Consider the following 12288-nt stretch of genomic DNA (forward strand, 5'->3'; position numbering starts at 1 on the left):
GCAGCTTTGATGGGAGACAGGATCCCATCCAGGCAGTTCCAGGAGATGGCTTTGCTTTGAACAGATAACTCAATATAAAGGAGAAGAGAAAATGGAGGGGTGGAGAGAAGGGAGAGGCAGGGAGGGGGCGTGGAGAGAAAGTCCCCTGTTTCACAGAGCCCAGCCCCGAGGAGACACTCTCTGATGACCAGGGGGAAGGCTTTGAAAAGTGGAGGGGCAGCACCTCAAACCCCGCTCCCTGAAAGTAGGGGTGGATCCTGGCAGAAATCACATGAGGACCCCTGCTGTGCAGCCGGGAGACCGGAAAAGAGTTCAGGTGATAAAAAAAAAAAAAAAAAAAAAAAAAGATGTTAATAGAGTAATAGAGGACTGAAATGCATCTGTCTGTAATTCCAGTCTTCTAATTCCAGTTTTGAAATCCTGGAGAGAGAGCGTTGGCGAGCTGCTGCATCCTCCAGCCCAGCCAGGCTCTGCTCAGCCCAAGATGCTGCTCGAAGCCGGGCACATCTTTTGCTGGTTTATGATGGGAGAGACGCCATGTTAAATATGGCCAAGCAGGCATCTGGGTTTGAGCGACTCTCTCCCTCCCTCTCCCAGGTCCCTGAACCCTTTGCTGGCCACAGATGATAACATCTGGAGAGGACCCCTCTTCCCACAAAAATGGGTTCACAAAAAAGGAACCCCAGCTGGGTGTGATGGCTCATGCCTGTAATCCCAGCACTTTGGTAGGCTAAGGTGGGCGGATCGCTTGAGGCCAGGAGTTCGAGACCAGCCTGGCCAACACTGTGAAACCCTGTCTCTACTAAAACTTAACTGGTGGCGCACACTTGCCATCCCAACTACTTGGGAGGCTGAGGCATGAGAATTGCTTGAATCTAGGAGGTGGAGAGATTGCAATGAGTCAAGATCGTGCCACTGCACTCCAGCCAGGGCAAGAGTGAGACTCAAATGAAAAAAAAAAAAAAAAAAGAACCCCCAAGGATGCCTCCAGTCCACTCTCCAGAAAGAGCATTTTTAAGCACAAAAATTGGTCCTATCTCTCCCCTGCTGGAATTCTTTGGTGCCTTCCTATTCCGCTTAAAAAAAAAAATTCAAACTCCTTACTAAGCCAACTAGGCCCTGTGTGATCTTGCCCATGCCTTCTGGAAGCCTCACCTTGGACCACTCTCCCCTTTGTCTACCAAGCTTCAGTTGATCAGCCCCCTCTCCATTCCTTAAACACACCCCACTCCCTGTCTCTACCACAGGGCCTTTGCACACCCAGCTTCCTCTTCTTGTACTTCCCTTCCAGCTGCTCCCTGGAAGCCTGGCTCCTTTGCATTCTCCAGCCTCAGCTTACACGCCTGGCGGCATTTCTCTTCAGGGAGGAGGTCCATTCTTTTCTATCTCAACATCCTTTTTAGTAATCCCCCATTATGTGGTTAATTTATGTATTGCCTGTCCCTTTCCCTGGCCTTGCAGGATTCAGGGAACGTCAGGCTTGCCTGACTTGCACAAGCCCCTCCCTCAGTGCTCAGTGTCTAAGCACAAGGTGGGTGCTCAGTGGATGTCTGATGATTCCATGACTGGCTGAAGGAGGACAGGCAGCAGGAAGCAGAGCTGGAAGCTGCTGCAAGAGGAGTGGGACCTGCCAGAGGTGATCATTCCTGGAGGGGCAGGGACGCAGAGTCAGTAGCCAGGGGCTGGCTGGCAGAGAGGGGACTAGGCAAGAGGCAGCCTCTGCAGATCTGCTTCCAGGGTGCCCAGCCTTTCTGTTGGCATCTTACCCTCCACTGGCAAACCCTGTGTGGGGTTAGAGTGGGTGGATGTGGGCTTTGATGCCTTCATTTTATTTGGGTTGGTTGGGCCGGGGACACCAGCTTCTTACGCATTTCGCTCTTTCCTTCTTTTTGCACATCTATGCAACAGCAATAAAGCTGTGAGTGGTTATTCCCCAGCCCGCCACATTTTTTCAACTATTCTGAGATCATGTCAGGAAAGCATGATAAGAGACATGATGAGGCCAGGCGTGGTGGCTCACGCCTATAATCCCAGCACTTTGGGAGGCCGAGGCAGGTGGATTGTCTGAGCTCAGGAGTTCGAGACCAGCCTGGGCAACACAGTGAAACCCAGTCTCTATTAAAATACAAAAATTAGTCAGGCATGGCAGCATGTGCCTATAATCCCTGCTACTCGAGAGGCTGAGACAGGAGAATCACTTGAACCTGGGAGGCAGAGGCTACAGTGAGCTGAGATGGTGCCACTGCACTCCAGCCTGGGTGACAGAGCAAGACTTCATCTCAAAAAAAAAAAAAAAAAAAGATATGATGAAACACAGAAAAGAAAGATATTACAGCATGCACATACAGACGTATAAATGTGTGCAAATCATACATGTTCAAAATAATACACATTATTATTTAATATGTATGCTTCATTTACACAAAGGTGACCAGTAGAAGAATTAAGAACTGATTTAGCTGTCTTGGGAAGAAAGATGGAGGAGAAGCGGGTGAGTTTTTGAGTGAGCTGAGTCTTCATTTATCCCGGTAGAAGGTCAGTAGATAAAGTGCATAGTTGGTTAAGCAAGAAGTGGTGGTAGAAGCACATTATTTGGAGATGTGGAGGTGATCACCAGAACTAAAAACAGAAACAATTTTAACATTTAAAAAGAAGTTACCTCTGAGTTTGAGAGGGGAGAATTATTTTTCATTATGAGCCAGTTAGTGCTACTTATTTTTAAAATTTTGTGTACATATAACTTTGGTACAAAATTTACATTTAAAAAGTATGCAATTCTGTGGTTTTGATAAATTTTTAAAATATTTTATATTTTCTAAAATATTAATACACGTATTTTGTTTCCTCCAAAAGATAAGGACAAGTGAAACTGCAGCAGGAAGAAGGGGACAAGTTAGAAGGAATAAATGCCACTTAAAAATCTGGAAAACAGGCTGGATACAGTGGCTTACGCCTGTAATCCCAGCATTTTGGAAGACCAAGGCGGGTGGATCACGAGGTCAGGACATTGAGACCAGCCCGGCCAACATGGTGAAACCCCGTCTCTACTAAAATTACAAAAATTAGCTGGGTGTGGTGGCACACGCCTGTAGTCCCAGCTAGTCGGGAGGCTGAGGCAGGAGAATCGCTTGAACCTGGGAGGCAGAGTTTGCAGTAAGCTGAGATCGTACCACTGCACTCCAGCCTGGCGACAGAGCAACTCTGCCTCAAAAAAAAAAAAAAAAAAAAAAAATCTGGAAAACAGGCCAGATACAGTGGCTTACACCTAAAATTCCAGCACTTTGGTAGGTCAAGGTGGGTGGAGCACTTGAGCCCAAGAGTTTGAGACCAGCCTGGGCAACACAGTGAGCCCTCATCTCTAATTATATAAAAAAAAATCTGGAAAACTAGTTAAGACTGTGTAACTATGCATGCTGTGCCTCTCCCAGGCTTTTCGGGCTAGCTGCATGGACTGTTGCTTTTTCTGGCATGTTCTCTCCAGTTCCACTCCATTCTGTGTTTCTAGGAGTAACTCAGATCCTGGTCAGCCATGCAACCCCAACATCTTTCTTCACCATGCAATTGTGGGTAGAGAGAATTAATTACAGAGAAACCCACATTGCCCTGAGCAGCGTCAGTAAACAGGACATGAAAATCAAAAGGTCCCGGAGATGTCCAAGTCCCTTCAGCAGAGTGTCCTTCCTCGCAGAGCCGAGGGCGGTGCAGATGGGGAGCTCAGGGTCTTCCTTGGGGCACCTTCTCCATGTAGCCCCACGTTGTCATCTTCCTGCAGTCTCTCTGAGTCCTGCAGACATCGCTGCCATTTCCCTGCATTCTTGCTTGGCTCCTGGACTGTCTGAATTCTACGTGGCACTCCTCGAAGCTTTAGACAGAAGGGAGAATGAGCGACCCCAGTTTCTCCTTTAGCCGGGAGCCATCTCCCCCTCCCCTACTGCCCTTTCCCTCTTCTCCCGCGGGTCACTCAGCTCTGGGAGCTCCGCTTCTCTGTCAGCCCCTCCCTGCAAGGCCCTTCCTGGGCACGGGGTTCTGCCACATCCCCGCTCCTGACTGCTGGGCCTTGCAAGGCCATGTCTGCAGACATTGTAATTCAGTCTTTACAGGTGTGACTATAAAATCATGTGACTGTTAATTTCATTTTTTGAAGTAGGGTCTTACTTTGTCACCCCACTGGAGTGCAGTGGCGCAATCTCTGCTCACTGTAGTCTCGACGTCCTGGGGTCAAGTGCTATGCCTGCCTCAGCCCTCTGAGCAGCCGGGACTATAGGCATGCACCACCATGCCTGGCTAAGTTTTGTATTTTTTTGTAGAGACGGGGTCTTACCATGTTACCCAGGCTGGTCTTGAACTTCTGAGCTCAAGTGATCCGCCTCGCAAAGTGCTAGGATTACAGGTGTGAGCCACCACACCCGGCCTGACTTCCAATGTCCCCTTGGAAGCTCTCAGGCCCTTTGGAAAACTCAGGAATTCCAGTCACGCTGCCGTGAATCCTGTGGGGATCCACTTTCAGATCCCAGGTACCAGTAGCTCCTTGGTGCCAATCTTCAGGCTTCAAGCACAAACATGAGTCCTTTGGGGGCTACAGCCTGCTTCTCTCATAAAGGCCACAGCTTGGAAACCAGGCATGCTCAAGAAAGGGGGTTAGCTTGCTCGTGTGGGTGTGATGGTCCTCTGTGAGTGTCCTTGCCTGAGACTGGAAGCAAGGCCGGCCTTCCCAGCACTCGGTCTTTGCATAACCCAATGTGTGTGCTTTCTGTGGTGTGAGTCCGGGCAGGTCAGTGGTCCCAAGGCTCAGTGGGGAAGAGGCCATGGTGCTTTGACAAAACATGGAGTCATCACCCCTGTGGCCCCTGCTCCTTTCCTTTTCCCTCTCCTGTTTCCTTGACTGTCCTTAAGGAAACTCTCACCCTCTATTTGTCCTCCGCAGTCTTGTCTTTCTGTCCTTAGGCGGCAGGGAAAGGATGCAGTCGGCATTTCCACAAACAGCTCAATGCCCGGGCTTTGCCAAGGGGCTTTCTCTTATCTCTCGGCTCTCCTTTCTCAGAATGACGTTCAGGGCCGGTTTCAATTTGGGGATTAATCTAACCAAAGTACAGAATCTACTTCTCTGCATGGAGAATGCGCTCCAGTCTTGTTTATCTGTCCTCCTCTCAACCCCTCCCTGTTGCACCCTAATCTTTGGAGCTTAAAAGGCTTAAAATGCTTCTTAGGCATGGGATAGTTCTTACACAGCAACTATTGATGAGCTAAACAGAAATGACTTCGAAACTTAGTGTGTGAACTTTCCTCTGTGACCGTGTTGCTGCATGTCAAGCAAAAGGGGAAGGAAAGAGTCGTCCTGTTGTCTCATTTTGTCAGATATCTTCTTCCTGGGAAAAGGGTGATCATCAGGATGTTCAAATCTTGAACCTTGACTCTGCCTTTGAGGCAGCCATGCAGAGCCAGTCCCCTCCCTTCACTCACTCAGCTGATAAGATGGTGACAATCAGCACAGTGGCCTCACCCCAGCACAGCCTAAGCCCAGGGACTCCGAGCTTACCCTTACAGGAGGAGCCACTTCCTTCCACATCATCCCACTGTTTCCACTGATTCACAGCAAAACGTCATAATACAATGTAAATGTCAGGTATTATTATTATTGGAGCAGAATCTTTTTTTTTCGAGACAGGGTCTCACTCTGTTGCCCAGGCCAGCGTTCAGTGGGGGTGATCACAGCTCACTGCAATCTCGACCTCCTGCCTCAGCCTCCTGAGTAGCTGGGACTACAGGCACACACCACCATACTCAACTAACTTTTTTGATTTTTAGTAGAGATGGGGTCTCACTCTGTTGCCCAGGCTAGTCTTGAACTCCTGAGCTCAAGCAATGCTTCTGCCTCAGCCTCCCTAAGTGTTGGGATTACAGATGTGAGCCACCGCATTTGGCCCGAAGTTGCCCCTTACAGTTTGAAAACTGCTTTCACATACATTATTTCATTTGCTGCTCAGCACAGCCCAGTCAGGTAGGTACAAAGATTCCCATTTGCCAGATGAGGAAACTGAGGGTCATAGAGGGGGAATGACTTGCCCAAGGGATCTAGTTACCAAGTTATTGTGTTAGGATTTGACCCCAAGGTTTTGAATCCTCAGCCCTCCTGTGACCCATTCCCGGTCCAGCTGCTTCTGGTAGTGATAGGCAACCGTGGGCAAGGTGCAAGCACTTGGCAGTATCAAGAAAAGTAACCTCCATGATTCATTCTCAAATCAAATTAGTTGCAGGCTCCATTCAATAGGATGGGAAGGGAAAGGACCCAAAAGGTATCTGAGTTGAAATGCACATGTGAAGAACATCTACCTTGTGAGTTGGGGAATTAGAATCCAGTGACATTCAAATCATGTTGGGTATGTTAAGATTACCATGCACATGGGAAGGGGGCTGGAGAATGAAGGACAAGGCTAGATGATTGAGAGAGTATGGATCCTTCTTGGGGAAACAGAGGTTGGGCCTCTCTTGATAATTCCATGCCTTTCCCCTCACTCTGCATTTAGACAGGCTGAGCTGGACAAAGAAGGAGAATCTATGAAATGCTATCTTGTCCTGGTAGCCTTCATCAAAGCTGATTTCAGAGAGAAGATGCAGAAACACAGGTTTTGAGGCTGGAAACCTTTGAGGCTGACATTAGCTTCTGAAACTATTGCTTGCATTGTTGAGGAAACAGTACATATCCCATGCTTTCTTTTGAAATGTTTGTATATTGTACTTACGTGGAAAGACAAAATTGGCATGAGGTGAAAAGAAAGGAATTTAGTAATCGGAAGAGAGGCCAGGACATATTTATGGAAATCTGTGGATATTTTTTCCTGAGTTTTGGAGGAACGAGGCCCCAGGCTGTCTCCTCTAAATCACCCGAGGAACATGTGATATCTACTCAGGGACTCCTGGAATACCCAGTGGTGTCCTAATGAAATAATAATGGGCACATTCCCCCCTCCTCAGCATGTCTAGAGGGAAGACTTACCATTCCCCCAGACAGGGATTAGACCTAATAAATTACACTTCAGGACGTAGGATACACACACAACGTCAGGGCTGCGTACACACATGGATGGCCCTGAGCACAGAAAATCCATCATCCTCAGCTTAGACACACAGCAGGCGCCAAGCAGCAGGAAGTGGCCTGGAATATGTCCCAGTGAAGTAGTTCGTGGAGTAGAGAAGGAAATGCCAGCAGTAATGTGGAGGATATTTACCTCTGGGGGATTCCGTGGCCAGAGAGACTTGGGCACTGCATCTGTGAACCGCTGCCATCTTCCTAAGAACCTTTTGGCCATCCTTGGGTCTACGCAAGGGCTTCTCAACCTTGGCACTGTTGACACTTTAGGCCAAACAATTCTTCCACCAGGGCCCAACTCTGTATGGGACTAAGAGCTTGGCTTGGGGTCTAACTGATCTGTGTTCAAATTCCTGCTGTGGGTCTTGGTGAAAAAGTCACACACACACACTGGCTGTTAGATCTTTGGTAAGTTGCTTACTTCTCTAAGTCTCAGTTTTTGCATGGAGGAAATGGAGACAACAGTGATCCTTTCCTGGAAGAGTTGCTTGGAGGAAAACATGAGATGATGCCTACAAAATGCTTAGCACGTCCCAGGTGCAATGAATAGTGACCCTTGGTTATATATCAAGGTGTGAGACACAGGGCTGATCCGCAGGGAACTTTGAGCCTCATTTCATTAGAGACTAGGAGAAGTCAAAGATAGAACCATTTGCAAATCTTCAATGCCAAAGAGGGGCTAGAAGGCCTCAGAGGAGAGGAGGAAGCACTGGGTGGCAGGCAGTGCTCACCGCAGAGGTGGGACGGAGGAAGCTGCGGGAACAATTGGCTCATAATCATCTCCATTTACACTGCACTTGATCTACAAAACTCTTCCTCATCTGTTGCCTCATTTGATCCTTACAGCACTGTAGGGCAGACCCCAAGAGACCCCTTTCTTTTCCCTATGACCAGGAAAAAGAGGCTCTCGAATTCTAAGCCGGGTTTTCTAACTCCAAATTCACTCCAGTTTTCAAAGAATTAGAGTATGGTTAAAAAAAAAAAGTACTTAATACTATTATGATAATAGCTACCATTTGTTGCAGGCTGCAATGTACCAGGCGCTATTCTAAAAGCCTTGAAGACATCACTGCATTTCACTGTCTGCAGGGCCCTACCAGGGAGGCCCTCTTACCATCTGCTCTTTGCAGTTAGGGAAGCGGAAGCTCAGAAAGATTAAGACACTTGCTCAAGGGGGCAAAGCTGGGATTTGAATCAAGATGGATCTGGCTTCAAATCTGAATGTCTGACCTCTGATATTCTACCTGCCCCTCCAAAGAGAAGCACCTCAGAGCTCCCTGTCCCCTTTCTACCCATGGCCCAGTGCTGTTTGTATAGGTTGGGTGATGGTGGGAACAGAGGAGAGAGGAATGAGTGTCTTTATGCCTTCAACTCGGACAAGACCTGCCAACTCCAAGGCTTCCTGAGGATGAACCAAGAAGTAGGTGTTAGCCAAGTGTGGGGTCCAGGGTCAGTGAGCACCCCATTCAGTGGGGAACCCCGAGGGGTGCCTGCTGCCACCTACCTCCTCCTAGCCCTACATAAGGTCACTTTGCTAATGTGTCTTCCCAGTGGGGTCAGAAGTGAAAGCTCCCATGGGTCTCTGAGCTTCCAAACAGCAACTTGGGGCTGTGTGATCCTCCAGCCAGGTCTGGGTCTCTCTAACTAAGAGCAGGCTCCTTGGGGAGCATGTCCATTTGGGCTTTGCACCCCTAGCTCGCAGCAGTGTTCTAGGCCCAGAGAAAGCTCTCAGTGAATGTTCCTGGAATAAATGAGTGAATCCCTGAATGAATGAATGGTGGTCTTTTATTTCATAGTATTCCTGGCCTCACTTGTGCTCAGGATCCAGGGATAGAACAGCATCAGAGGTCCCTGTGCACCATCCTCCAAAGGCCTGTGTGACCTGAGATACCTCTTCATAGTACTCTTTATACTACTGCTACCTGAGATTCGTCCTGAGACGCTAAGACGCATCATCGTACCTTCATGCCAATGGCTTCAAGAGACCACTGTGCAAATCTCATGTCCCCTCCCCTGGCATGAACCCTTTAAGCTCCTACTCCTGGAGCAGGGGATCCTGGGAGCAGAATTCCCTTCCTGCCACTCCAGCCTTGCCCTCCCTCTCTTGGGGGCTTCTTTAGAGTGGGTGGGGAGGTGGGGACAAGTGGGCGTGTTCCTCAGTTACACTTTCAACAAGGAGAGCCACTCACCTCCACTGGGGCCATCTCCAGCTCCTCATTAGTTGGGAGGAGAATGACGTCACAGGGGTGTTTTTACCTTTCCTATTAAGATGTTTGGGGATGAGAAGAATATCTGAGTAAATATAGGAATCAGAGAAATTCTCTCCATATCCTGTTTATTCCCAGGAAGGGGACAAGGAGATGAAAGGACAGGAGCCCTGAGAAGAGTCAGTGGCTTCCTGAGGATGACTCATCTCTGGGAACAGCTAAGGGAACAGCTCTTTATCTGGGATCAGGCTCTGGGAACTCAGGACTTACGGGCAACTCCTTTACCCGCAGAGCCTCTCCTCAGAAGCTCAGGACCCACACGACAGCCCTTCCCCTTCGAGTCTGAAGCCCAGCCCTGGCATGGGGCTACAGCACAGTAGTTAAGAGTGCAGGCTCTGCAGTCAGACTCCCTGGGTTCAAATGTTGCATCTGCCCCTTAGTAACTGTGAAAGCTGAGGCAAGCTATTTAACGTCTCTGAGCATCAGTCACCCATCTGTAAAATGGGGATGGTTATTCCCTGATAGGTCTTAGTGAGGATGGAGTAAAGTTGGAACATACCTAGAACAGTTCCTGGCACATAATAATTGCTCAGTAAATGTTAGGTATTATTATATAGCGCACTTAACCCTTCCACAACACATTGTCTTTCTAGCCTAAACTGGAACCTTCCAGAACCTTCCAGATCCTTCCAGATTTTTAATCTGCTGCAGGCCATCAGTGGTAAAAATTCTCCAAAGATCTCCTCAAAAATAGGCCTGAGGCAAGAAGTCCTTCTCTGTTTACTGGCCATGGCTCAGAGATGTCTCCTTTGGTTTGGTACAGCATCCCCACCTACAGGTCAAGGGGCCCATAGCACAGGTCCATGTGACCCCTCAGGAATGCCTGCATCATGTAAACTGGTGGAAATGGCAAAGACACAGGAGATCAGACAATGGAACCCTCCAGCCCCTCCCAGAAGAACACACTGATGGACCATGGCCAGCTGCTGTTAATCTATGGATTCCTGAAGCCTCTCCTACTTCATCCCTTTCTGGAGGACTTAAAAGAAATGCACCCTGTTGGTTCATGTCAGGGTAGATTTTCTCTGTGTCCCTCAGAGGACTTCCCAGAAATCATGTCAGTGATGAAAACATGCACTGCCTGTTTAAAATCTTTAAAATGTTAGGTATTGGATAAAAGACAATTCTCATGCACTCAATGCTTGTTATGTGTCCAGTACTAGACTAGACTTTTATATGCATTATTTCATTTGGTTACCACCACAGCCGTGTGAATTAGGTACTCTATTACCTCCACTTTATGGATGAAGGAACCAAGGTTCAAAGAGGTTAAGTATCTTGCCCAAGGTCACGCAGCAAGGAAGTAGTGGAGCTGAGGTTCAAATCTAGGTCTGTTTGACCTTAGAGTCCAAGTGACTTTATTACCCATTAGGAAATGGAGCCTTCTAATAAAGGAATTGTCCCTCTGACCTCCCTTCTGATTGTTCGGGTATTTCAGTGAAATATGTACTTTCTTTCTTAGCAACAGGGACATTAGGAGTCCTGTGCATGAGACTTACTGTTCCCTATTACCAAAAAAATTTTTCCTACTCATTTTAGGTGTTATTGTGAAAAGGATACTTGACCCAGATATGCAGTGTCTTTTGGAATAACCATATCGCAGTGAATGCCTCTTAATTAAGCCATGACCTTCACCCAGTTCGTCTTTTTCCTGAATGTGCTCTTTCTTTTCCTACCCAAACTGCTTTGAGTAAAAGCGAGGCTGGGCCCAGAAAGCATGAACTTTTTTTCTCTCTTTTCTCTCTAATATCTGTAGCTCTAGCTCTGGCTCCAGTCTCCCATTTACAGCTGCCCACAGGAAATTGCATAGATGTCCCAAAGCCTCTCCAACTCCACATGCCTGAAACAAAGCACATTCTCTCCTCGGTGCCCGACCCCACTTCCTGGTGGAGGTGCTGTTATTCTCCCAGCCTGTGGAGCTCAAGGTCGGAGAAACCATTTGGATGGCACCACTTTCTTCAATCTCAATGTGCCAGGAGTCAGCGCGTCCACCAAGCTTTCCTTTCCAGCATCCCTCAGCACCTTGTCCTGAGTTCCAGCCCTCCTACTCAGTCCCTTTGCAATCCACCTGGCACTGGCTGCCAGAGAGATCTTGCCCCCAAAGGACCGTTACCACAGTTATTGCCCAGCAGCCTTTGGCGATTCCCTGTTGCCTACTGCTTTAAGTCAGCCTGAAGTCAAGGGGCTCCATAACCCAGCCTGTCTTTAATTTCCTTCCTTTTCCTATCAGATCTATCTCTCACTCATAATTCAACTTCCTTTACTGCCTCCAGCTAAAATGCTCTCCTCCTTCCTCTATACATCTTTAACCTACCCATGTGCCAAGAGCTGGAAAGGTAAATTAGATCGTATGCCATTTTCCCATTCTGCTTAACTGTTATAACTGCCTGGAGCTGTATTATGAGAATAATTCTGAAATTATATTCATGATCTATGTGAAGGAGATCTGTAATTGATTAGTGATGTCTGCCATGTGTAAGGAGGGAAAGAGTGAAGTAAATAGACTCTGGCTAGAGCCAAGTGATAGCAGCCTGCCTCCTCCATGCAGCCTGGGACAATGGCAGCCCTATGGATCACCTTGCCCATGACCAATTTATCATATTAATAATAAACACATGATTGCAATGGGCTCTGAGAAGAAAAATACCTGAGATATCTGCCTTTAAAAAAGCCATGGTGGGGCTGGGCTCGGTGGCTAATGCCTGTAATTCTAGCACTTTGGGAAGCTGAGGCAGGTGGATCGCTTGAGGCCAGGAGCTCAAAACCAGCCTGGCAAACATGGCAAAACCCTGTCTCTACTAAAAATACAAAAATCAGCCGGGCATGATGGCACATGCCTATAGTCCCAGCTACTCAGGAGCCTGAGGCAGGAGAATTGCTTGAACCCAGGAGGTGGAGGCTGTAGTGAGCCAAGATTGTGCCACTGCACTCCAG

At 48.0% G+C, this 12288-nt stretch overlaps 1 long non-coding RNA gene across 1 annotated transcript; it reads right to left on the reverse strand.

Annotated features, from left to right (window-relative positions):
• Positions 1-2435: 2435 nt before the first annotated feature.
• Positions 2436-11716, reverse strand: LOC131382936 (uncharacterized). The gene is made up of 3 exons (XR_009212564.1): positions 11669-11716; positions 9277-9348; positions 2436-2619 (listed from the first exon to the last, which is right to left on the reverse strand). It is a non-coding gene; the product is annotated as an uncharacterized LOC131382936 (long non-coding RNA).
• Positions 11717-12288: the final 572 nt, after the last annotated feature.

The sequence above is a fragment of the Hylobates moloch genome, unplaced genomic scaffold, assembly GCF_009828535.3.
Source record: "Hylobates moloch isolate HMO894 unplaced genomic scaffold, HMol_V3 SCAFFOLD_3, whole genome shotgun sequence".
Lineage (NCBI taxonomy): Eukaryota > Metazoa > Chordata > Mammalia > Primates > Hylobatidae > Hylobates > Hylobates moloch.